The sequence below is a fragment of the Oncorhynchus keta genome, chromosome 13 (genome assembly GCF_023373465.1).
Source record: "Oncorhynchus keta strain PuntledgeMale-10-30-2019 chromosome 13, Oket_V2, whole genome shotgun sequence".
Lineage (NCBI taxonomy): Eukaryota > Metazoa > Chordata > Actinopteri > Salmoniformes > Salmonidae > Oncorhynchus > Oncorhynchus keta.
The window spans coordinates 50,603,408-50,626,179 of record NC_068433.1 but is presented as its reverse complement, the minus strand read 5'-3'; the positions used below and the strand labels follow the sequence as shown (position 1 = coordinate 50,626,179).

The 22,772-nt window shown below is 43.5% G+C and overlaps 1 protein-coding gene across 3 annotated transcripts in view; it reads left to right on the top strand.

Annotated features, from left to right (window-relative positions):
* The first annotated feature begins 19,963 nt into the window (after window positions 1–19,963).
* The window catches only part of LOC118392674 (sodium-coupled neutral amino acid transporter 4-like), a 37,376-nt gene continuing 34,567 nt past the window's right edge, over window positions 19,964–22,772 (top strand). Inside the window, exon 1 of one of the 3 annotated variants that reach the window (XM_052460606.1) lies at window positions 19,964–20,112. The gene's annotated coding sequence lies outside the window, so the exon portion shown is untranslated. The remainder of the gene's footprint in view (window positions 20,113–22,772) is intronic. The other 2 variants (XM_052460608.1, XM_052460607.1) reach the window with 2 other exon arrangements.

Here is a 22,772-nt window from a genome sequence, read left to right as displayed (position 1 = left end):
TTCTTGTAGAATAATAAACAACTGTATTTTATTGGCTCTCAACATGACCTGGACTTTAATTATTCGAGGAGCAAACAGCACTCAAGAGTGAATGTGAAAAGGTGTCTATTTTTGCATGAGAGAACATCTGTGTACTCAGTTCATCTTACAGACAGACACAGAGGAAGTTCCCCAACCAACTGAAAAATAGAAGGCCCCCTGTTCCTAGCTGTTTACTCAGGTGGATAGGGGCCACTCAGTCGCAGCTCTGGGATCAGTGTTTAAGACAGGGCTCAGCAGAGCAATTTGTTCACAGGCATTGCCACTTACAATGGCCCCTTTGGATCCAAACATGCATTTACATTTACATTTAAGTCATTTAGCAGACGCTCTTATCCAGAGCGACTTACAAATTGGTGCATACACCTTATGACATCCAGTGGAACAGCCACTTGCATCTAAATCTTTTTTTTTTTTTTTTTTTGGGGGGGGAAGGATTACTTACCCTTACTTACCCTATCCTAGGTATTCCTTGAAGAGGTGGGGTTTCAGGTGTCTCCGGAAGGTGGTGATTGACTCCGCTGTCCTGGCGTCGTGAGGGAGTTAACAGGGGCACTGGCAAACAAGCCATTGTTATGAATGGTTAGAAGATCCCTAATAATACAGACATCGACACATCTAAGAGGTATCATTTCCATTACATCATGTTGCACTTCAGCAAACGTCTTTTGCAAAGTACTTGCCTAAATTACGATTAGACTGTTGATCAGAACATTGATTGCGGTCTCCTCAACTCAGATTTGGGTGTACTTCTTGTCATTATGTCTGGGTAATATTTGTATTCTTCATCCATGCATGTAAGCTCATTCATGCACATCAGGTTTTGATCAATGGTATAGTAATGGCTCCACAGTCTTGGTCATAAATGTAATTATACAGTAATAGGTGCCTCAGTTCAGTCCCTCTCTGTGACCACATTTTTATTTTGGGGACTCTGGCTTGACTTCAGACCAATTATCAAATTCCAGTCTCCTGTTAACAATTAGTAAATTAATTCCCCTTTTTAACCACAAAAACTACTAAAAGATCTACTCCATAAACCATAGGCCGTTGTATTTATTTATACATTTTATCTGAATAATTATACAACTGTCAATTTCCATCCGAAAATGATTTAACGGTAAGACAAATTAGTTCAAATAAGTTTTTTTTTTTTTAAGAATAACACACTGCACTATGATTCCTGTCAGTCTTATGACATCTACCCAATCCATCTCTAATTGCACAGTTGGTTGCTCTGACTGGAATTCAAAAGTTGCCTAATGGGTTTCTGCATTACTCGTTCAGAAGTGTGTTTGATTCATACTGCATTGTATCCAGCATGGAGGAAATTGACACCATTAGGGTATTTAGCCACCATTAGGGTTAGCATTTAGGCCCCATTAGGGCATTTAGTCCCCATTTGGGTTACCATTTAGTCATGTCCTCTCAGTCTTTGAAGTGTTGTGTATTATCCTTCCAAGATTTGTGTCACATCTGTCATCAACACAGTGGTGACTGACTAACAGATTACTTTCTGCTTATTCTGGTGTACATCATCTGACCCTAGAATGACCTCTGACTTCTTGAACTGGGTTGCCTCATGTGATTGGTTGTTGTCATAAAAAGTATGTATGCATCACAGCCCATTGTTTTTGTACCCTAATCATTAAAATGTTAATGGTTCTGGAAGTTCCAAAACTTTTTTTCTAAAATCAAGCAAAACAAAACCTACCAGAGGTATAAAGCCATATTTTTTGTCTTGCTCTTTGTGCAACGGGATTGAATAAATGCATGTTGTATGTTGATATGCCCTCTAGGGTTAGAACAGGTTGTAGTTTAGGTCAGCATCTGGACAAAAGAAAACAAATAGTCTCTTCAGCTAACCCTATAAGTTCAGCTGTTAGGCTACAGGTCAGTATTTGTACATTTCTTTTCTCATCAAAACGATGGGCTAAGAGTATCTTCTGGGTGGGATATTTCTCCAATAGTCGTCCTCAGCTAATTCACCTTGTACGGTAGACAATCGGCAGAATATGTTGCACTAACGTGAGATCGGATAAAAGGAACCCCAACAATATCCTCCCTCTTCTCCATTTCTGGGTAATAATTAGCATTTTCCCTCTATGAAAGCTATCTGTTCTACGTACATTGAGCCATGATGACACTTTAAAACATCACAAGTCTGTACTGTGGTCTATAGAATATTAAATTCAACAGCTAGTGGGCTCTGGGTCAGAATTAGGTCACATATCCTCCTCTAGCTGTTTCTAGGTCCATTGAGGATACAGCACCTGTAACACTTCAGGTGTCGTAGGTGTGTGGAGTCAAACGCAGGAGACAGTGAGTGCAAAGCTGTGCGTCTTTAATAGCGCCAACGCATCCCAGGGTGCTCACAATAGTAACGGCCCCAAACACAGGGAATGAGAATGTACAACAGAAAACGTAACGACCAGGCACTAACACGTACCTCTAACAACAGAGCCGAAGGTTACACTGCAATAATCCCGCACAACAACCAGGCGGGCCGGCTGTCTAATAAAGACAAACTAATTAGCTGATTTAATCATGAACAGGTGCTACCACTAAACATACAAGGAGGGAGAGGAAAAACAATCAGTGGCAGCTAATAGGCCGGTGACGACGACCGCCGAGCGCCAACCGCCCGGGAAGGGGAAACACCCTCGGTCGGACTCGTGACAGTACCCCCTCCTGACGCGCGGCTCCCGCAGCGCGCCGACACCGGCCTCGAGGTCGCCCCGGAGGACGAGGTGCAGGGCGATCCGGATGGAGGCGATGGAAATCCCTCAACATGGATGGATCCAAGATGTCCCTCACCGGTACCCAGCACCTCTCCTCCGGACCGTACCCCTCCCAGTCCACGAGGTACTGCAGGCCCCTCACCCGGCGTCTTGAGTCCAGAATGGCCCGGATCGTGTACGCCGGGGTCCCCTCGATGTCCAGAGGGGGGAGGGACCTCCGGTACCTCACTGTCCTGCAGGGGACCAGCTACCACCGGCCTGAGGAGAGACACATGAAACGAGGGGTTAATTCGATAATAGGAAGGGAGTTGTAATCGATAACACACCTCGTTTATTCTCCTCAGGACTTTAAAGGGCCCTACACACTGCGGACCCAGCTTCCGGCAGGGCAAGCGGAGAGGTAGGTTTCGGGTCGAGAGCCAGACCCTGTCCCCCGGTACAAACACGGGGCCTCACTGCGGTGGCGGTCAGCACTCCTCTTCTGCCGTCCACTCGCTTGTCGTAGAGACTCCTGGACGGCCCTCCAGGTCTCCTTGGAGCGCTGTACCCATTCCTCCACCGCAGGAGCCTCGGTCTGGCTCGGATGCCATGGTGCCAGGACCGGCTGGTATCCCAACACACACTGAAAAGGGGACACGTTAGTAGAGGAGTGGCGTAGTGAGTTCTGAGCCATTTCAGCCCAGGGAATGTATCGTGCCCACTCCCCTGGCCGATCCTGGCAATACGACCGCAGAAACCTACCCACCTCCTGGTTCAATCTCTCCACCTGCCCATTACTCTCGGGGTGATAACCGGAGGTCAGGCTGACAGAGACCCCCAAACGTTCCATGAACGCTCTCCATACCCGAGACGTGAATTGGGGGCCCCGATCAGAAACGATGTCCTCCGGCACCCCGTAGTGCCGAAAGACATGGGTAAATAATGCCTCCGCAGTCTGCAGGGCTGTAGGGATACCGGGCAACGGGAGGAGACGGCAGGACTTAGAAAACCGATCCACAATCACTAGAACCGCGGTGTTCCCCTGAGACGGCGGAAGATCGGTCAGGAAATCTATGGACAGATGTGACCATGGCCGCTGTGGAACGGGGAGGGGTTGTAGCTTCCCTCTAGGAAGGTGCCTAGGAGCCTTACTCTGAGCGCACACTGAGCAAGAGGAGACATAACCCTTAACGTCCTTAACCAACGTAGGCCACCAATACCTCCCCTGAAGGCTCCCCACTGTCCTCGTCACCCCAGGGTGACCCGAGGAGGGTAGGACGTGAGCCCACCGAATCAGCTTGTCCCGAACATCAAGCGGCACGTACCTTCGCCCGCTGGACACTGAGGAGGCGCGGGTTCAGCCCGTAACGCCCGCTCGATGTCCGAGTCCACCTCCCATACCACTGGGGCTACCAGCTTAGAGGCGGGAAGGATGGGAGTAGGTTCGGTGGACCCATCCTCGGTGTCGTAAAGGCGGGACAGTGCGTCAGCCCTCACGTTCTGGGAGCCCGGTCTATAAGACAAAGTAAACCGGAACCGGGTGAAGAATATGGCCCACCTTGCCTGACGTGGGTTAAGTCTCCTTGCAGCCCGAATATACTCCAGATTCTGGTGGTCGGTCCAGATGAGAAAAGGGTGCTTAGCCCCCTCAAGCCAGTGTCTCCACACCTTCAGAGCTCTAACCACCGCTAGCAACTCCCGGTCCCCCACATCATAGTTACGCTCCGCTGGGCTGAGCTTCCTTGAGAAGAAAGCGCAGGGGCGGAGTTTTGGTGGCGTACCCGAGCGCTGTGATAGCACGGCACCCACCCCAGCCTCGGACGCGTCCACCTCCACTATGAATGCTAGAGAGGGATCCGGATGCGCCAACACGGGCGCCTCAGTGAACAGCGCCTTCAACTTGTTGAATGCCCTGTCCGCCTGTGCTGACCACTGCAATCGCACCGGGCCCCCCCCCAGCAGTGAGGTAATGGGAGCCGCTATCTGGCCAAAACCCCGGATAAACCTCCGGTAGTAGTTGGCAAAACCCAAAAACCGCTGCACCTCCTTTACCGTGGTTGGAGTCGGCCAATTACGCACGGCCCTAATGCGTTCACCCTCCATCACCACCCCGAGGTGGAAATGCGATATCCCAGAAAAGAGACGGCTCGTTTAGAGAACACGCATTTCTCAGCCTTGACGTATAGGTCATGCTCCAGCAGTCTTCCAAGCACTTTGCGCACCAGAGACACATGCGCGGTGTGAGTGGCCGAGTAGATCAGAATGTCATCGATATAAACAACCACCCCCTGACCGCACAGGTCCCTGAGAATCTCGTCTACAAAGGATTGGAAAACGGCTGGAGCATTCTTTAACCCATACGGCATGACGAGGTACTCATAGTGGCCGGATGTAGTACTAAATGCGGTTTTCCACTCGTCTCCCTTCCGAATACGCACCAGACTATACGCGCTCCTGAGATCCAGTTTTGTGAAGAACTGCGCTCCGTGGAACGATTCCACCGCCGTAGCGATGAGAGGTAGAGGGTAACTATACCCCACTGTGATGGCGTTTAGACCTCTATAATCGATACACGGACGCAAACCTCCCTCCTTTTTCCTCACAAAAAGAAACTCGAGGAGACGGGTGAAATGGAGGGCCGAATGTACCCCTGTCCCAGCGACTCCGTGACATATGTCTCCATTGCCAACGTCTCCTCCTGGGACAGCGGGTACACATGACTCTTGGGAAGCGCAGCGTCTACCTGGAGATCTATCGTACAATCCCTTCCCGGTCGATAAGGTGGTAATTTAGTCGCTTTCACTTTACTGAAAGCGATTGCCAAATCGGCATACTCGGGGGAATGCACACCGTGGAACCCTGGTCTGGACTCTCCACCGACGTGGCACCGATGGAAACTCCCAAACACCTTCCAGAACACTCCTCTGACCACCCCTGGAGAACCCCTTGTCTCCACGAAATTTTAGGATTGTGCCGGGCCAGCCAGGGAGTCCCCAGCACCACTGGAAACGCAGGCGAATCAATAATAAAAAAACTGATACGCTCCCTATGATTCCCCTGCGTCACCATGTCCAGTGGGACCGTGGTCTCCCGACCATCCCTGACCCTAATGGCCGGCTATCTAGGGAGTGCACGGGGAAAGGAGAATCTATCGGCACCAGCGGAACCCCTAACTTAAGGGCGAGTCCGCGATCCATAAAGTTCCCAGCTGCGCCTGAATCGACTAGCGCCCTATGCTGGGAAGAGGGAAAAAGTGAAGGAAAGAGATTAAGACAAACATATGGCCAACAAGGGATTCTGGGTGAGTCTGATGCTGACTCACCTGGGGTGACCGAGAAGCGTTCCGCCTGCCATCTCTACTCCCAGACGGACCCCCAGCACCGATCAGACGTGTGTCCTCTCCGACCACAGTTGGTGCAGGGAAGGCCTCCTCCTCCGGTACCCCTCGGCGCAGCCCCTCCCAACTCCATCGGAATGGGAGCGGAGGGGCCGGGTGGTGGAACGCACAGGACCCTCTCTGAACGCCCGCGGGCAGCCAGCAGATTGTCCAGTCGAATGGACATGTCAATCAGCTGATCCAGTGACAGAGTGGTGTCCCGACACGCTAACTCCCGGCGGACGTCCTCTCGGAGACCACACCTGTAGTGGTCCATAAGGGCCCTGTCGTTCCACCCAGATCCGGCTGCCAAGGTCCGGAACTCCAGCGCGTAATCCTGGGCGCTCCTCCTCTCCTGCCTGAGATGAAAAAGTCGTTCTCCCACCGCTCGGCCGTCTATAGGGTGATCAAATACGGCACGGAAGCGGCAGGAAAACTCTGGGTAGTGCTCCCCGCTGAGTCTGGGCCATTCCAGACTGCGTTCGCCCACTCCAGAGCACGACCCGTGAGGCAGGAGATGAGGACACTCACCCTCTCCGCTCCTGAGGGAGGGGGTCTAACGGTGGCCAGGTATAGCTCCAGCTGAAGCAGAAACCCCTGGCAACCCGCCGCCGCTCCATCATAAGCCCTCGGTAGCGTCAGACGAAGGGTGCTGGAGTCGAGTGATGGGGAGACCGGAGTCGGGGGTGCCGAAGGTGGAGAGAGGAGACCACTCCTCTCCCATCGGTCCATTCTCTCCATCACTTGATCCATCGCGGATCCGATCCGATGGAGAATGGTGGTGTGGTGGAGAACCCGTTCCTCCATCGATGGGAGAGGGTTGGCTGCTGCTCCTGCTGACTCCATTCGATTTGAAATAGGTGCGGGATTCTGTAACACTTCAGGTGTCGTAGGTGTGTGGAGTCAAACGCAGGAGACAGTGAGTGCAAAGCTGTGCGTCTTTAATAGCGCCAACGCATCCCAGGGTGCTCACAATAGTAACGGCCCCAAACACAGGGAATGAGAATGTACAACAGAAAACGTAACGACCAGGCACTAACACGTACCTCTAACAACAGAGCCGAAGGTTACACTGCAATAATCCCGCACAACAACCAGGCGGGCCGGCTGTCTAATAAAGACAAACTAATTAGCTGATTTAATCATGAACAGGTGCTACCACTAAACATACAAGGAGGGAGAGGAAAAACAATCAGTGGCAGCTAATAGGCCGGTGACGACGACCGCCGAGCGCCAACCGCCCGGGAAGGGGAAACACCCTCGGTCGGACTCGTGACAGCACCTTGCAAAAGTATTCACCCCCCATGGCGTTTTTCCTATTTTGTTGCATTACAACCTATTTGGATTACATGTAATGGACATACACAAAAGAATCCAAATTGGTGAAGTGAAAAAAAAATACTTAAAAAAAAATTTTTTTTTGTTGAAAAGTGGTGTGTGCATATGTATTCACCCCATTTGCTATGAAGCCCCTAAATAAGATCTGGCACAACCAATTACCTTCAGAAGTTACATAATTAGTCAAATAAAGTCCACCTGTGTGCAATCTAAGTGTCACACGATCTCAGCATCTCTCGCTCATATATACATATATATATATAGGTTTTTAGGGGGTGGCATAGGTAGTGGGGAGGGTCTCGTTTTGAGTAGGAGAATTGAGTTTGGGAAGGTGTCGTGAGTATTACCATGCAATGCCATGTATGAGGTCACTCTGGAGACTGTGACCCCAGTCACGCCTGTCACTCCTGGCTGTACCTCCGCACCCACCGAAACCCCTATCTGTGCCCCCTCCCCAAAGCTGAAATAGACTGGCTTCAGATAACTGGGTCAGCCACCTCTGCAAGCCGAGTTTCCCACCTCTGTGAAATACCCAACGCCTCAGCCACTCTGACACAAGAACTTGAGAAGTGTTTGCACAATGATTTGCCTGTGATTTTACCATCAGGTATCTATACTCAATCTCACATAGAAGTCATCATTCTGCTATATCATCCTCCCCTTTTAAACTGGCTGCTTCTTCTTGTTATATCATAAGAGAGAATAAAGTAGACGGCACGGGTCAAAATTTTGATTTATGACCCTGTGTCCAGATGACGTGTACAAATATGGGCCTCCACCCAGGACATCCTGTTCCTGTGGTCAGGTGTTAGAGGGTGTGTTATTTTATACCTACATTGCATCCTTTGAAGTTGTCATGCTGATTGATGTCTAGAGACCTGGTTGATCTGGGGGGTTCTGTGTTTGAACTTTTGAAAGAGTATGGCCCCAAACCCCCAGTTTTATTGTCCTTATGGTTGCTATCTATGAAGCAGGTGTGTGTGTGTGTGTGTGTGTGTGTGTGTGTGTGTGTGTGTGTGTGTGTGTGTGTGTGTGTGTGTGTGTGTGTGTGTGTGTGTGTGTGTGTGTGTGTGTGTGTGTGTGTGTGTGTGTGTGTGTGTGTGTGTGTGTGTGTGTGTTAGAAACAAGGTCCCTTGGCATTGTGTCCATTTCAAGCATTCAACAACAATTAAACTTCATATGTACATGCACAGAGCTTCCAGATGGCTCCAGCCTATGGATGTTCGGTGCATATACACCGGGGAGATTAGAACCCCCAAAGAAAAGATCCTAAAGGTAATTTCAGATTCCGGTTTAGGGTGTAATAACTTTAGGGAAACCACATTTCAAAATATGTACAGACATAGAGAGCCTTAGGTAACAAACAATACGTGCTAAATATGTGTCACAGTCAATCAAGACAGCCTCTTTATGAAAGGCCTTTACTTATGGCTAAAACAGTTTCTCCCAAGCTTATTAATTAATGCTGTGGGATAAATCAGGTGTTTCTAGGTGGGCTTAAATAAATCTACAGTGAAACAAACGTGTACACTTTACATACATGTTTATTGACTTTTAAAAAGACCACAGTAACATGACAGATTTTGTGCAAATGCGACAAAATCTGCTAGGGGATATTCAATGTACAGACATAGAGAGCCTTAGGTAACAAGCAATACATGTTAAATATGTGTCACAGTCAATCACGACAGCCTCTTTATGAAAGGCCTTTACTTATGGCTAAACAGTTTCTACACATCTTATTAATTAATGCTGTGGGCATACCCAGCATTTACTTGCCGGACGGATGATCTACACATGGAGGGAAAATTTACAGAGTTTTGATGGAGCGGGCATGCGTCTTTGCCATGGTCTGTCGCAGAGAAATGTAATGTCTGAAAAAAACATGTATTATTTTATAGTCTTTCCTACAATGGTATGTTATAAACATTACAGGTTATTAAAGTTTGTAATGATGTACAACTGTAGGCCTCCAACGTTTTTACATAGAACACTAATGATGCATGTTTAAATATTAGTACAATTTGGTAATTAATTCTAACATGTCTTTAAAAAGTTTGTACTAAATATTTTGGAATTAAATCAATGGTTTTAAAACAGTATCTCACCCTTTAACGATAGGAAAATGTCCTTTCCATCCATCACCCCGGTCTGTCGCGAACAAAAAAAAGACACAGAAAATCAGGGTGCGTGCATGAGTGTGGATGTGACGGAGCAGCAGGAGTGTGTGTGCGTTTCAAAAACAAAGAGGGGGTGTGTGTTCAACAGGGTCCAAGCATGTAGCCCCATTCTATCTGGAGGGGGGTCGTTTGAAATCAAGGTGTGCACCATCATGCATACGGCATGTCCAGATATCTGCCGACCCCCCCGGGGTTAAACATTGATATCTCTAATCAGCGCGCGGTGCCCCCCACCCCGGTTGTAGACAAAATGTCTCGACATCCCCTCCTGTTGTTTGAATTCACTGCCGTTGTTCTCTAAATCAAATATACAGGGTGTTGCATACATGATATCTCCCGAAAAAAGAAAAAAAAATGCCCCTGTAAACTCATTCCGTACTTTTGATAGTTCGGGACAAGAACGCGGAGCGAGTCTAGTGGAGCATATACTTTAACACTATGTTAGCACAGCTTTAGCGCAAACCCACGGACCAACATCCCCGAATATTTAGCTGCCAGGACAGATTAAAAAATATATATTCTGTGAATCCCTCCTAATGGATATTTCTGAAGGCTACTGGACATATGTGATTGGGAAGCGACTGTTAGACGGGGATTCCCAGAAGCAAACTGCGCCCTGTCCTTTACGTAGCCCTTCACGATTACACAAATTTTGGCGTATATCCAAATAACCACATACCCAAGAATATTTAGATATTAAAAAACGAAAAGTGTGCACTCTGAACGACTTTGGAAGAGCAGATGAAACAGATGCTATTCTACGTTTTTTTGTACTAACGGCCTCAACCTAACTCCAAACACCAACACCAGGCAGCAGTCCCAGGACAGATAAAAACCCTAATCGGGGAATCCTTCCTTCCTCATGGCCTCAACCTAACTTCAAACACCAGGCAGCAGTCCCAGGACAGATAAAAACCCTAATCGGGGAATCCTTCCTTCCTCATGGCCTCAACCTAACTTCAAACACCAGGCAGCAGTCCCAGGACAGATAAAAACCCTAATCGGGGAATCCTTCCTTCCTCATGGCCTCAACCTAACTCAAACCCTAATCGGGGAATCCTTCCTTCCTCATGGCCTCAACCTAACTCCAAACACCAGGCAGCAGTCCCAGGACAGATAAAAACCCTAATCGGGGAATCCTTCCTTCCTCATGGCCTCAACCTAACTTCAAACACCAGGCAGCAGTCCCAGGATAGATAAAAACCCTAATCGGGGAATCCTTCCTTCCTCATGGCCTCAACCTAACTTCAAACACCAGGCAGCAGTCCCAGGACAGATAAAAACCCTAATCGGGGAATCCTTCCTGCCTCATGGCCTCAACCTAACTCCAAACACCAGGCAGCAGTCCCAGGACAGATAAAAACCCTAATCGGGGAATCCTTCCTTCCTCATGGCCTCAACCTAACTCCAAACACCAGGCAGCAGTCCCAGGACAGATAAAAACCCTAATCGGGGGATCCTTCCTGCCTCATGGCCTCAACCTAACTCCAAACACCAGGCAGCAGTCCCAGGACAGATAAAAACCCTAATCGGGGAATCCTTCCTTCCTCATGGCCTCAACCTAACTCCAAACACCAGGCAGCAGTCCCAGGACAGATAAAAACACTAATCGGGGGATCCTTCCTTCCTCATGGCCTCAACCTAACTCCAAACACCAGGCAGCAGTCCCAGGACAGATAAAAACACTAATCGGGGAATCCTTCCTGCCTCATGGCCTCAACCTAACTCCAAACACCAGGCAGCAGTCCCAGGACAGATAAAAACCCTAATCGGGGAATCCTTCCTGCCTCATGGCCTCAACCTAACTCCAAACACCAGGCAGCAGTCCCAGGACAGATAAAAACCCTAATCGGGGGATCCTTCCTGCCTCATGGAACTTTTTTTGAAGGGGAGTTGAATATTCAAGGTGATGTGTGTGTGTATATAGATATATATTATTTAAGAATGATAGGTATTAATTCTAGGCATTTACATGTATGTTTTTAAAAAATGAAGACTATTTATACAATGAAACAATGTTTTTTTTATTCACACTGTAAACAATAGCTACTGCCCTCTTAGGGTCAACATGACCCGCTTATTGATTAGAAAGTATGATTAGAAACCAAGGCTGTGGAATATATTCTCTCTCTCAGGCTATGATAAAGACAAAAGCTAGGACATTGACTCCTGAGTGTTGAACTTATGCCCACTCTACAGCAACCCTGGTTGTTATATGCCCCTGAGGGTCATCTACGAACGTTGGAACATCTACAACTATTGAAGATGCAAAAAAGGGGTTTTCAGAAATACATTTGGTTTGCAGATATGCATTATTATAAAATAATATAACATTATTATCATAATCTTTAATATTATTATGTTACATGTGAGACATAACCAGAAATGTCAACGTAGACAATTTACAAGAAGGTGTTTACCAGGATGTGATGAAAACACTTTAAAGGAGCTCTAATTCAAACATGCAAGGATATATATTTGATACAATTACCCACTTTAAAACTGTTGCTGCAATATCACTTCTCAATGTGTACATTTCAAGCGTTTAACAACAATAAACCAACCATCTCAATAATGTTTCTCAGACTAACACACTGAGTTTTCCTAGTTAGTAAAGAAACAACCACTAAGCCAAAACACAAAAAAGTTGAAATATAATCTGTATACATGTCATTCTATATGGAAAACAGTTACATTTTGATTGAGCAAGAATTCCCAATAGGTTTGTGTCACGCCCTGACCATAGTTTGCTTTGTATGTTTATAGGTTTTGTTTGGTCAGGGTGTGATCTGAGTGGGTATTCTATGCTGTATGTCTAGCTTGTCTGTTTCTGTGTTTGGCCTGATAGGGTTCTCATTCAGAGGCCGGTGTTAGTCGTTGTCTCTGATTGGGAACCATGTTTAGGTAGCCTGTTTTGTCATTGTGGGTGATTGTCTATGTTAGGTGCTTGTGTCAGCACATTTGGTATATAGCGTCACGGTCGTTGTTTACTTGGTGTTTTCGTCATCCATTAAAACGATGCATTCACACCACGCTGCGCTTTGGTCCTCTTCTTACGATGATCGTGACAGCTTGATCTGATCCTCAACCCTATTACGACAGCATATAATGCACAGTCATATGCAAAACCATAAAACTCTGACAAGAAAACAATGAAAACCTTAATACGACTACACGCATTGCCATTATTTTAGTTAACAGCCACCAATAGTTGAATTTGGTACTTTTTCTTTGTACATGCACCAAGCCTCCAAGGGGCTGACAACCGTGTTCCTAATGAGAAATATAGTCTAATAAAACAAATGTCTGCATAATGAAAGACAAACTGTATCCAACAATGTATTTCGATCTGTTTTAAATGTTGATATTGTCAGTAAGGTCACTGAGACTAACAATAGACAATAGTTATTGTGGAAGGTTTAGGGTTCAAATATAAGGGAAGGATCAGGAATGTTAGAGATTTTGTCACTGTGGCGATTTTGAAAGAGGGAGATTAGAACCACAAAGTAATAGGTTGGTAAGAGATCCTAAAGGTAATTTCGTATTTCGGTTTAGGGGCTTATTAACTTTATGGAAAACAATATTCACACTATGTGGATTATAAACATGTACATACATAGAGAGCCAACACATCAATATCTAACAGGGATGAGTGGTGATTCATAGTACAACAGGAGTCTTCTGTAACCTGCAATACGTGTTAAATATGTAGTCTAGAGATTAACCTAGAGACATCAAAACATCAACGTTTAGAGCAGCTTGGATATTATTACCCATGTAAGGGGGAGCAAAGAGCTGATTTAACCAACTCTGTACAAACCCCGACACGGGGTATGATAACTCTGACGCGTACGTCTAATGATTATTGTAGATGTTTACAACTGAGGGAGTTTACAGTAGGTCAATGAGATGTATAAAGGCAAATTGACATAACGGACCTCAAAGACCAACAGCCTACTTTATAATATAGAATGCAGGGGTGTGTAATGAACATGTACCCATTATAAAACAAAATGGTCTACGGTCAAATGCATCTATAGTTTTTCATGAAGTGGTCGCTGCATTCATTTAGATTATTTCAACATAGTCTAGAACCAGTAAGAACATAGATTGAATGATCTGCTTTGTGCTATTGAGCAAGAGGCCTGACCCATTTCTATGTAAGAAGCCACACGTTTTATATTCAGCTTCTTAATTAACTAACTTATAAATATGTTTTTTTAAGTCAGCAAGATATACTAGTAGAACATACTAGGTGGGGCAAAAAAGTATTTAGTCAGCCACCAATTGTGCAAGTTCTTCCACTTAAAAAGATGAGAGAGGCCTGTATTTTTCATCATAGGTACACTTCAACAATGACAGACAAAATGAGAAAAAAATCCAGAAAATCATATTGTAGGATTTTTAATGAATTTATTTGCAAATTATGGTGGAAAATAAGTATTTGGTCAATAACAAAAGTTTATCTCAATACTTTGTTTTATACCCTTTGTTGACAATAACAGAAGTCAAATGTTTTCTGTAAGTCTTCACAAGGTTTTCACACACTGTTGCTGGTATTTTGGCCCATTCCTCCATACAGATCTCCTCTAGAGCAGTGATGTTTTGGGGCTGTTGCTGGGCAACACGGACATTCAACTCCCTCCAAAGATGTTCTATGGGGTTGAGATCTGGAGACCGGCTAGGCCACTCCAGGACCTTGAAATGCTTCTTACGAAGCCACTCCTTCGTTGCCCTGGCGGTGTGTTTGAGATCATTGTCATGCTGAAAGACCCAGCCACGTTTCATATTCAATGCCCTTGCTTATGGAAGGAGGTTTTCACTCAAAATCTCACGATACATGGCCCCATTCATTCTTTCCTTTACACGGATCAATTGTCCTGGTCCCTTTGCTGAAAAATAGCCCCAAAGCATGATATTTCCACCCCCATGCTTCACAGTAGTTATGGTGTTCTTTGGATGCAACTCAGCATTCTTTGTCCTCCAAACACAACGAGTTGAGTTTTTACCAAAAAGTTATATTTTGGTTTCATCTGACCATATGACATTCTCCCAATCTTCTTCTGGATCATCCAAATGCTCTCTAGCAAACTTCAGACGGGCCTGGACATGTACTGGCTTAAGCAGGGGGACACGTCTGGCACTGCAGGATTTGAGTCCTACGGCGTCGTAGTGTATTACTGATGGTAGGCTTTGTTACTTTGGTCCCAGCTCTCTGCAGGTCATTCACTGGTTCTGGGATTTTTGCTCACCGTTGTGATCATTTTGACCCCACGGGGTGAGATCTTGCGTGGAGCCCCAGATCCACGCAGAGGGAGATTATCAGTGGTCTTGTATGTCTTCCATTTCCTAATATTTGCTACCACAGTTGATTTCTTCAAACCAAGCTGCTTACCTATTGCAGATTCAGTCTTCCAAGCCTGGTGCAGGTCTACAATTTTGTTTCTGGTGTCCTTCGACAGCTATTTTGTCTTGGCCATAGTGGAGTTTGGAGTGTGACTGTTTGAGGTTGTGGACAGGTGTCTTTTATACTGATAACATGTTCAAACAGGTGCCATTAATACAGGTAACGAGTGGAGGACAGAGGAGCCTCTTAAAGAAGAAGTTACAGGTCTGTGAGAGACAGAAATCTTGCTTGTTTGTAGGTGAGCAAATACTTATTTTCCACCATAATTTGCAAATAAATTCATTTAAAATCCTACAATGTGATTTTCTGGATTTTTTTTTCTAATTTTGTCTGTCATTGTTTTTTTGCCCTACTGTACTTCAATTTTATTTAAGCCCACCTAGAAACACCTGATTTATCCCACAGCATTAATTAATAAGCTTGGTAGAAACTGTTTTAGCCATAAGTAAAGGCCTTTCATAAAGAGGCTGTCTTGATTGACTGTGACACATATTTAGCACGTATTGTTTGTTACCTAAGGCTCTCTATGTCTGTACATATTGTGAAATGTGGTTTCCCTAAAGTTATTACACCCTAAACCTGAATCTGAAATTACCTTTAGGATCTTTTCTTTGGGGGTTCTAATCTCCCCGGTGTACATGCACCGAACATCCATAGGCTGGAGCCATCTGGAAGCTCTGTGCATGTACATATAAAGATAACTAAATAGGGAACTCAACCGTGTGTTAGGCTGAGAAACATTATTTAGATGGCTGTTTAATTGTTGTTGAAAGCTTGAAATGGACACAATGCCAAGGGACCTTGTTTCTAACACACACACACACACACACACACACACACACACACACACACACACACACACACACACACACACACACACACACACCTGCTTCATAGATAGCAACCATAAGGACAATAAAACTGGGGGTTTGGGGCCATACTCTTTCAAAAGTTCAAACACAGAACCCCCCCAGTTCAACCAGGTCCCTAGACATCAATCAGCATGATTGAAGGATGCAATATAGATATAAAATAACACACCCTCTAACACGTGACCACAGGAACAGGATGTCCTGGCCGGAGGCCCATATGTGGACATGTACACTTCATCTGGACACAGGGTCATAAATCAACATTTTGACCCGTGCCGTCTACTTTATTCTCTCTATCACACCCACCCCAAATACTGTTAATACTTCCTTTATCATAAAGCAGAACTTGTAAAAACGTAGTGAATTATTGATGTAGCAGACTGTTACTGGCAATACATATTTAACTAGTATGTTTATCAGAAATGCTTGGTACCATAGATAAATATACAAAAGGGAAAATACTTATTTCAAAGGGAATAGCGGCACCCATGCCGTGTCTGCTCTGGCGTCACCTGACTCCTATCCTCAAATGGTTCCCTAGATCAGACCTACATGTCTTCATTGCACACTTCATTACAGTGTAGGAGTCTTTAATCACTGTCAGCTGGTAGGCACTGACCCTCCTCCTGTGAGTGCTTTAGTAGGTATCACTCTCTAAACCAGAGCGTGACAGCTGATCTCAGATAATGCACGACAGAAGCCAGCCTCTCCATGGACTTCAGTGAAAATGTTTAGAAATAATTTAGCCATTAATCATAGCAGATCCAGAATCAGAGTCCTGATAGGGAAACATTAGCGTAACATACTCACCATCTACTGATGTACTGTAGGGTGGCAGGTAGCCTAGAGGTAGCCCAGTGGTTAGTGTTGGGCTAGTAACTGAAAGGTTGCTGGATCGAATCCCCGAGCGGACAAGGTTAAAATCTGTTGTTCTGACCGTGTCCAAGGCAGTTAACCCACTGTTCTCTGGGCTCTGAAGATGTGGATGTCGATTAAGGCAGCCCCCCGCACCTCTCTGATTCAGAGGGGTTGGGTTAAATGCGGAAGACACATTTCAGTTGAATGCATTTAGTTATACAACTAACTGGGTATCCCCCAGTCCCTTCCCAGTAAGAGTTTGCAGCTTTTCAGAATGTTCAGCTGTACAGATGTAGGAATTTAATAGGAAATGTAATATCTGTAGTGTATTTGAGGTTTAAAAAGGCTTCTGAAGTTCATAATTTCCACTTTGAAAGACTTGATTTTCCCTTACAAAAAAATATCAACCTATACAAAAATGTCCATTAATTAATTATAATCCACATAATAATCAACATTTGCTGTTGATGCAGGATTATATTCCTGCTGTAGCACATGGATCAAATTAAGATCCTACATCTGTACTGTATGTTGACATTTGATGTCTATGTGATATATCAACATGAAGTTTGGGACCAAAACGGCATACGGATTATGTAGTTGTCACTTAGATCAGGGGTTCCCAAACCTTTTCACTCGGGGGGGGGGGCTTCCAGCATTGGGGAACATTCCGCACCCTCCTACATCTGTACAATTTATGTCTATGTGATATATCCCCCACATCTATTTCTATGGGAACAAGCACTGTTCATAACACAAACTGTTGACACCCCTCTTATTGGTGTAGAGAATTTTGCAATTCTATACATTTTGTCATGGGGTAAAAATAAATGTTGCAGTTTTAAAGCTAGTTTTCTTGCAATTCTATACATTTTGCCATGTCTAATGTGTATTAATGTGATATTTGAGTGAAAAAAAGTACAACTATATCTTTAGCTAAAATAAAGGTGAAATTAAATTAAATACTCAGTCATACAGACAGAATGGATCAAATATTAAATGAATATCATATAAAACAAGGTCTCTAGAAGCCATGCTTTTCAATCCAGAACACAAAGGATAATGCCAGAATAGCATCTCATCCTCACAAGTAGAAAGCAGAAACTGACTTTCTTCACTGACCTGACTAGTGACATTCAAGTATGTTCTTAATCTGAGCACATTTGTTGTTTTTAGAGAGACAGTAGGTTCAGGCAGAGTAATCATGAGACTTTGCTCCCAAATCATTGGGAATGTGTTTTTGCCAATAATCACATAAATGTGAGGACTTGTCAAAGTCCTGCCATTGATCAATATGGCATGAACCACTTTATAATGTATGGCTGTCACAGTAAACACATAGTCAAAATAGTGCACATAGTGGACTCAAACTTGAACCCTGAACCTCAAGATAATGGTGTGCAAGGTAATAAGGTCATATTGACCGTGTCAATAGCCAGGCCTTGTTTAATCAGTCCATTATTCAGGGCAAGTCCAGAAGAGGACTATTTTGCACTTGAAAACAAAATATATAGTGCAAATGAAAATAATTCTACATACTAATTTGTGATTAGTATGAGTGCCTTGTCGCTGAACAGAAAGTTGTTTTTTACTTATCAGGATACCAAGTATGGTTGAATATGTCCCTTTTGATTGGTTTGTGGAGTTATTGATGAAACCTTTTTGTTATGCCAAAGTTTTAAATCCGTTGTTAATTGCAGGAAATTAATTTGTGTCAATATCACCTTCAGTGCATGAATTGTGATTTTTCTCATTTTGGTACTGTATTATATCGTTTTTAGTATGCTTAGCAGGCTTGCTCTATCGGTTGGTTGCTGACTCATAGCTTTGAGAATGTGAAAGCTGATTTTATGAGCTGCTGAGACAAGCAAGGTATAGCCAGTTGAGCTGGTTATTTGATGTATCCAATTTATACAGCTCACTCAGTTCTTTGATTACATTGGCTCCATTAACGTCCTTGCATCTGACATGCTCCTTGCATCTGTCACTATATGGGTGTTATTACCTTGTAACAATAATGTAAAAGTACAGACAATTTCATACAGATGTAGGATCTTAATTTGAGCCAGTTTGCTACAGCAAGATAATAATAATCCTGCGGCAACAGGAAATTTGAATTATGTGGATTATAATTCATATAGATATTTGTAGGGGTTGATACATTTTTCGTAAGGGAAAATCAAGTCTGTAATTTCCACCTTGAAATGTCAGAAAAAACTTCAGAAGTGTTTTTAAACCTCCGAAAGGTTATCCCGCAATAGGGTGATCAAATTACGATCCTACACCTGTAGTAGGTTGTTCGGCAATTTGTGTAGATAGAAAATATAAAAAGTTAGCACCATGCCTTTATGAGATCTTTGTGACTGTATATATTACACATATATTAAACCATTCATAAGCTGTTGTAAAGTGGAGCGAGCTTATTTATTTAATGTTTTATTTTATTTAACCTTTATTTTAACTAGGCAAGTCAGTTAAACACAAATTATTTTGTACAATTACGGCCTACCAAAATGCAAAAAGGCCAACATAATTAAACTACTTGTCCTATATCAACATTTTACCTGAAATGTTGGTGATTGGCTAGATTTTTATTTATTTATTTTGGTGACTGGCTAGATGGCAATTGTTTTTATTGCATTATTACGATACCTGGGTTACGAAAATGTTATTTATTTTCAGGATAGCCTGCCCTACAGTGATAAACTGCAAAAAACGTTCCATAATGAGTTCTAGGATTACGAAGACAAGACATCTTTAGAAAAACACTGTAGGTTGTTGCATGTTCGATTATTTAATATAAGTAATTACTTTTTTTAATCAGTTATCCAACTGAAATGAATTTGAAAGTGAACATGTTGAATGAAAATGCATCCACAATTGAAGGTTTTTGGAAACTTTATGAAGCTCGCGCAAACAATGGTAACGGTGCCCACTCCTTCTCCTTGAGTGCGTCTACTCTACAAACATAATGTGAAATGTCAACAAAGATAATAACACACCAACGTGAAGGCGCTCCAAAATCAATTTTGCTCTTCATATTGCCTACGTTTTACATATTTTAGTCGGCCACTGTCACTGTCCATCATACAACTTCCATGTTCTGCCATTGCCTATCGACGACTGCGAGATACAACAGCCAATTGGTTGCGTTCAGTCGGAGGGTGTCTTGGTAGTGAAACATGATGCTTGAAGAGTTGCCATCACATGGTGGAAATTTCCACTGTGTCCCTCGGTTGTTAAATGGGAAGGGTCTCCCTTACTGGTGTTCACTACGCTTACTTGTCCTCCACCTATGAAGTCCAGAACAATTAAAATTTAGGTAGGTAGGTCCCCATTTAAGATTTTTTCAAATGTTTAGCGTATTGTTCTCCCGTAGTTGTATAGGTATTGCATATTTGTTTGTCAACGTCGGTATTTTGAAACACTGTATCCCATATGCAATTCGCACCGGAAAGCTAATGGTTAATGTTGACATTATTGACAAAACATCAACAAGATAAATTAACCAAGGCTGAAAATTGCGGTTTAATCTCTCAAGTAATCTGTTTAGCCAATACATGTATCGTTTAAATTAACTACGGGATACTTAAAACACGTTATGTATTAGCCATGATATCTGATCAAATGGCATAGTCCCTGGAGTACATCTGCTGTGTTGGGTGTAGCCTGAACGTTAAAGAATGTTTTTCGCGCAAATAACATGTGTCGTGTAGCCTACATGAACGGCAAATATTCTATGGTAGACCGTTAATTATTCTTATAACGCCAGTAAGTGATATTACATGTGTAAGTCACTATTTTGATGTGTTTTGGAGAGGAAAGAATGCAGTTTCTTCCAATGTTTGGAACTGCCCCGCGTGTGTATTTCGCATACTACAAAGGAACGTGAAAATCACTATTTTTAACCATTCAATAACCTTCACAACGACACTGTCAGAGTTATAAAGTTTACAAAGGTTTAATATTTATTTTGAATAATACTTTCTGTAAGTGTGTTTTAATAGTTGTACAATTATAAATATAGTGGAAATATCTGAACATGTAGAAATAAATGAGAAATCGAGGTATGTTGGAGTGTGTGGTTTAGCCTACAGACTGATTCAGCCTTCTTTCGTTGATTTGGGAGGTGCGTATTTCAAAAAGATTCCTCAAGGGTTAAGTAATTTTAACCCTTAAGCTTTTTCTTTATCTATGTACCAGCATTGACGGAAGGTTGTACATTATCAGCCCAGTGAGTCTACCTTAACAGAGGCTCAGGCATGCCATATCTTAAATAGAAATAAAGTAAGTGATTCAGGGAAAGAGTTATATATATTGTCTGGTGAACTCCCACTGACACTGCATGCATTATTAGGAAACCTTTGCCACCAGTAACATATTTTTATAGTAGCCATGCAGACTATTGTGAGATGGGATTATTTGAAGTAATATTGGTTTTGAGTTGGGCAACCAAATTCAGGTGGCCTGACCTCAAGTTTGTCCCTAAATGGTAATGTTTCACATATATGTAGACACATTCTGATGTTAACAAGTGCAGCACACGTATAGGCTAGCATTGGAGCACAGTTTCCCAGTTTGGTTAATTGTTTTTTATGACGTGAAGGTTCAGGAAGTGAGACATGAAGTTAAAACAAAATGTCCAGCTTCCGAATGTATCACAGTGATAATACAGGTCTGTTATCTAGATCATGCCAAAAGGGTTCATACAGTTCCTGTTGTTTTGAACTTTAATGCAATTTTAGGTAGGTAATACAGTTACTAAATTGTTGCTTGGTAAAATCCAACCCACATCTTGGGTTGCTGACTGTGTCCACAGACTATTTTCTAGGTATCCATTAAAAAAGGTCCATTTGTAATATGGGTAAACTATCTCTATCTCTCTGTGAAGTCTCTTTTGACTCCTGTCAAAAGGACTATTAATAAAGTGTAAAAGTTTGTGGTGTTTTTTATTTATTCTCACAAATGGTAACACAAATTATAGAGACAAAGATTGGAAATTACTTGCAAAGGTGAGAAATGCTTCTCACATTTGATAAAGTCTTGATTTCACAGCTAATCTACTGATGTAGCCATTTGGTGACAGACAGAAGCATAGGCTATTACAGAGAACACTGTATAACTTTCATTGTTTACGGTCTAATAGAAAATGGGTTCATTCTATGTCAAAGACTTTCATGTCAGCAGTGTGCAGGTGTGTTCAAATGCAGGGGCAGGCCCTGGCACTTTTTCTCAGCACACACCTGTCAGTGGGGATATAGAAATGGGCATGCTCTTTTCATTGGTCAGTGTAAGGTGTGTGATGCAGTGGCTTGAGTGACAGAACAGATGTAGGTTAAAAGCCCAGAGCTGTTCATGTTCGAGCAATGACAGCTGATGCAATTGGGACTGTGTGGAACAGAGCAAATTTACCCTTAAGCTGGTCGCAAAGTTGGTTTGAAGTGTGTGGTGCATGGCAGCTACTATTAACACTAATCCACTATTATTCCGCAAAGGAATCAAAGGATTTCAGGGTGATTTTCTAAAACACTGTCACTATGTCCTATTGAAATCTGAGAAGGGCATACAATGTGTGGGCTGGCTATTTTTACCACTACTATTGCATAATGCAACTAAATAGTTTGAACAATAAGAATATGGAACTTAAATACACCCTGCACTAGCTATGGTAAGAAATATTTCCTAGGCTAGCTTTAAATTTGTGAAATGGCTTTGAACCCGGTCTCTTAATAATTGATCTTATCTCTGAGACTAACCTGCATCGATAAATCACATTATGTAATACCACATCCTACTGCATAACCAGTTTGCTCATGGCCCCCTCAGGCAGGCTGACAGTCAAATCTCTATACCATCTATACATTTTATATGCAGTACATTAAGAGCAGATAATGTACATCATTAATGCAGACATAAAGCTGGCTCATATCTCACAGTTCTTACATGACGCAACTGTGTGGCTGATTTAGTGCCCAATGCTAT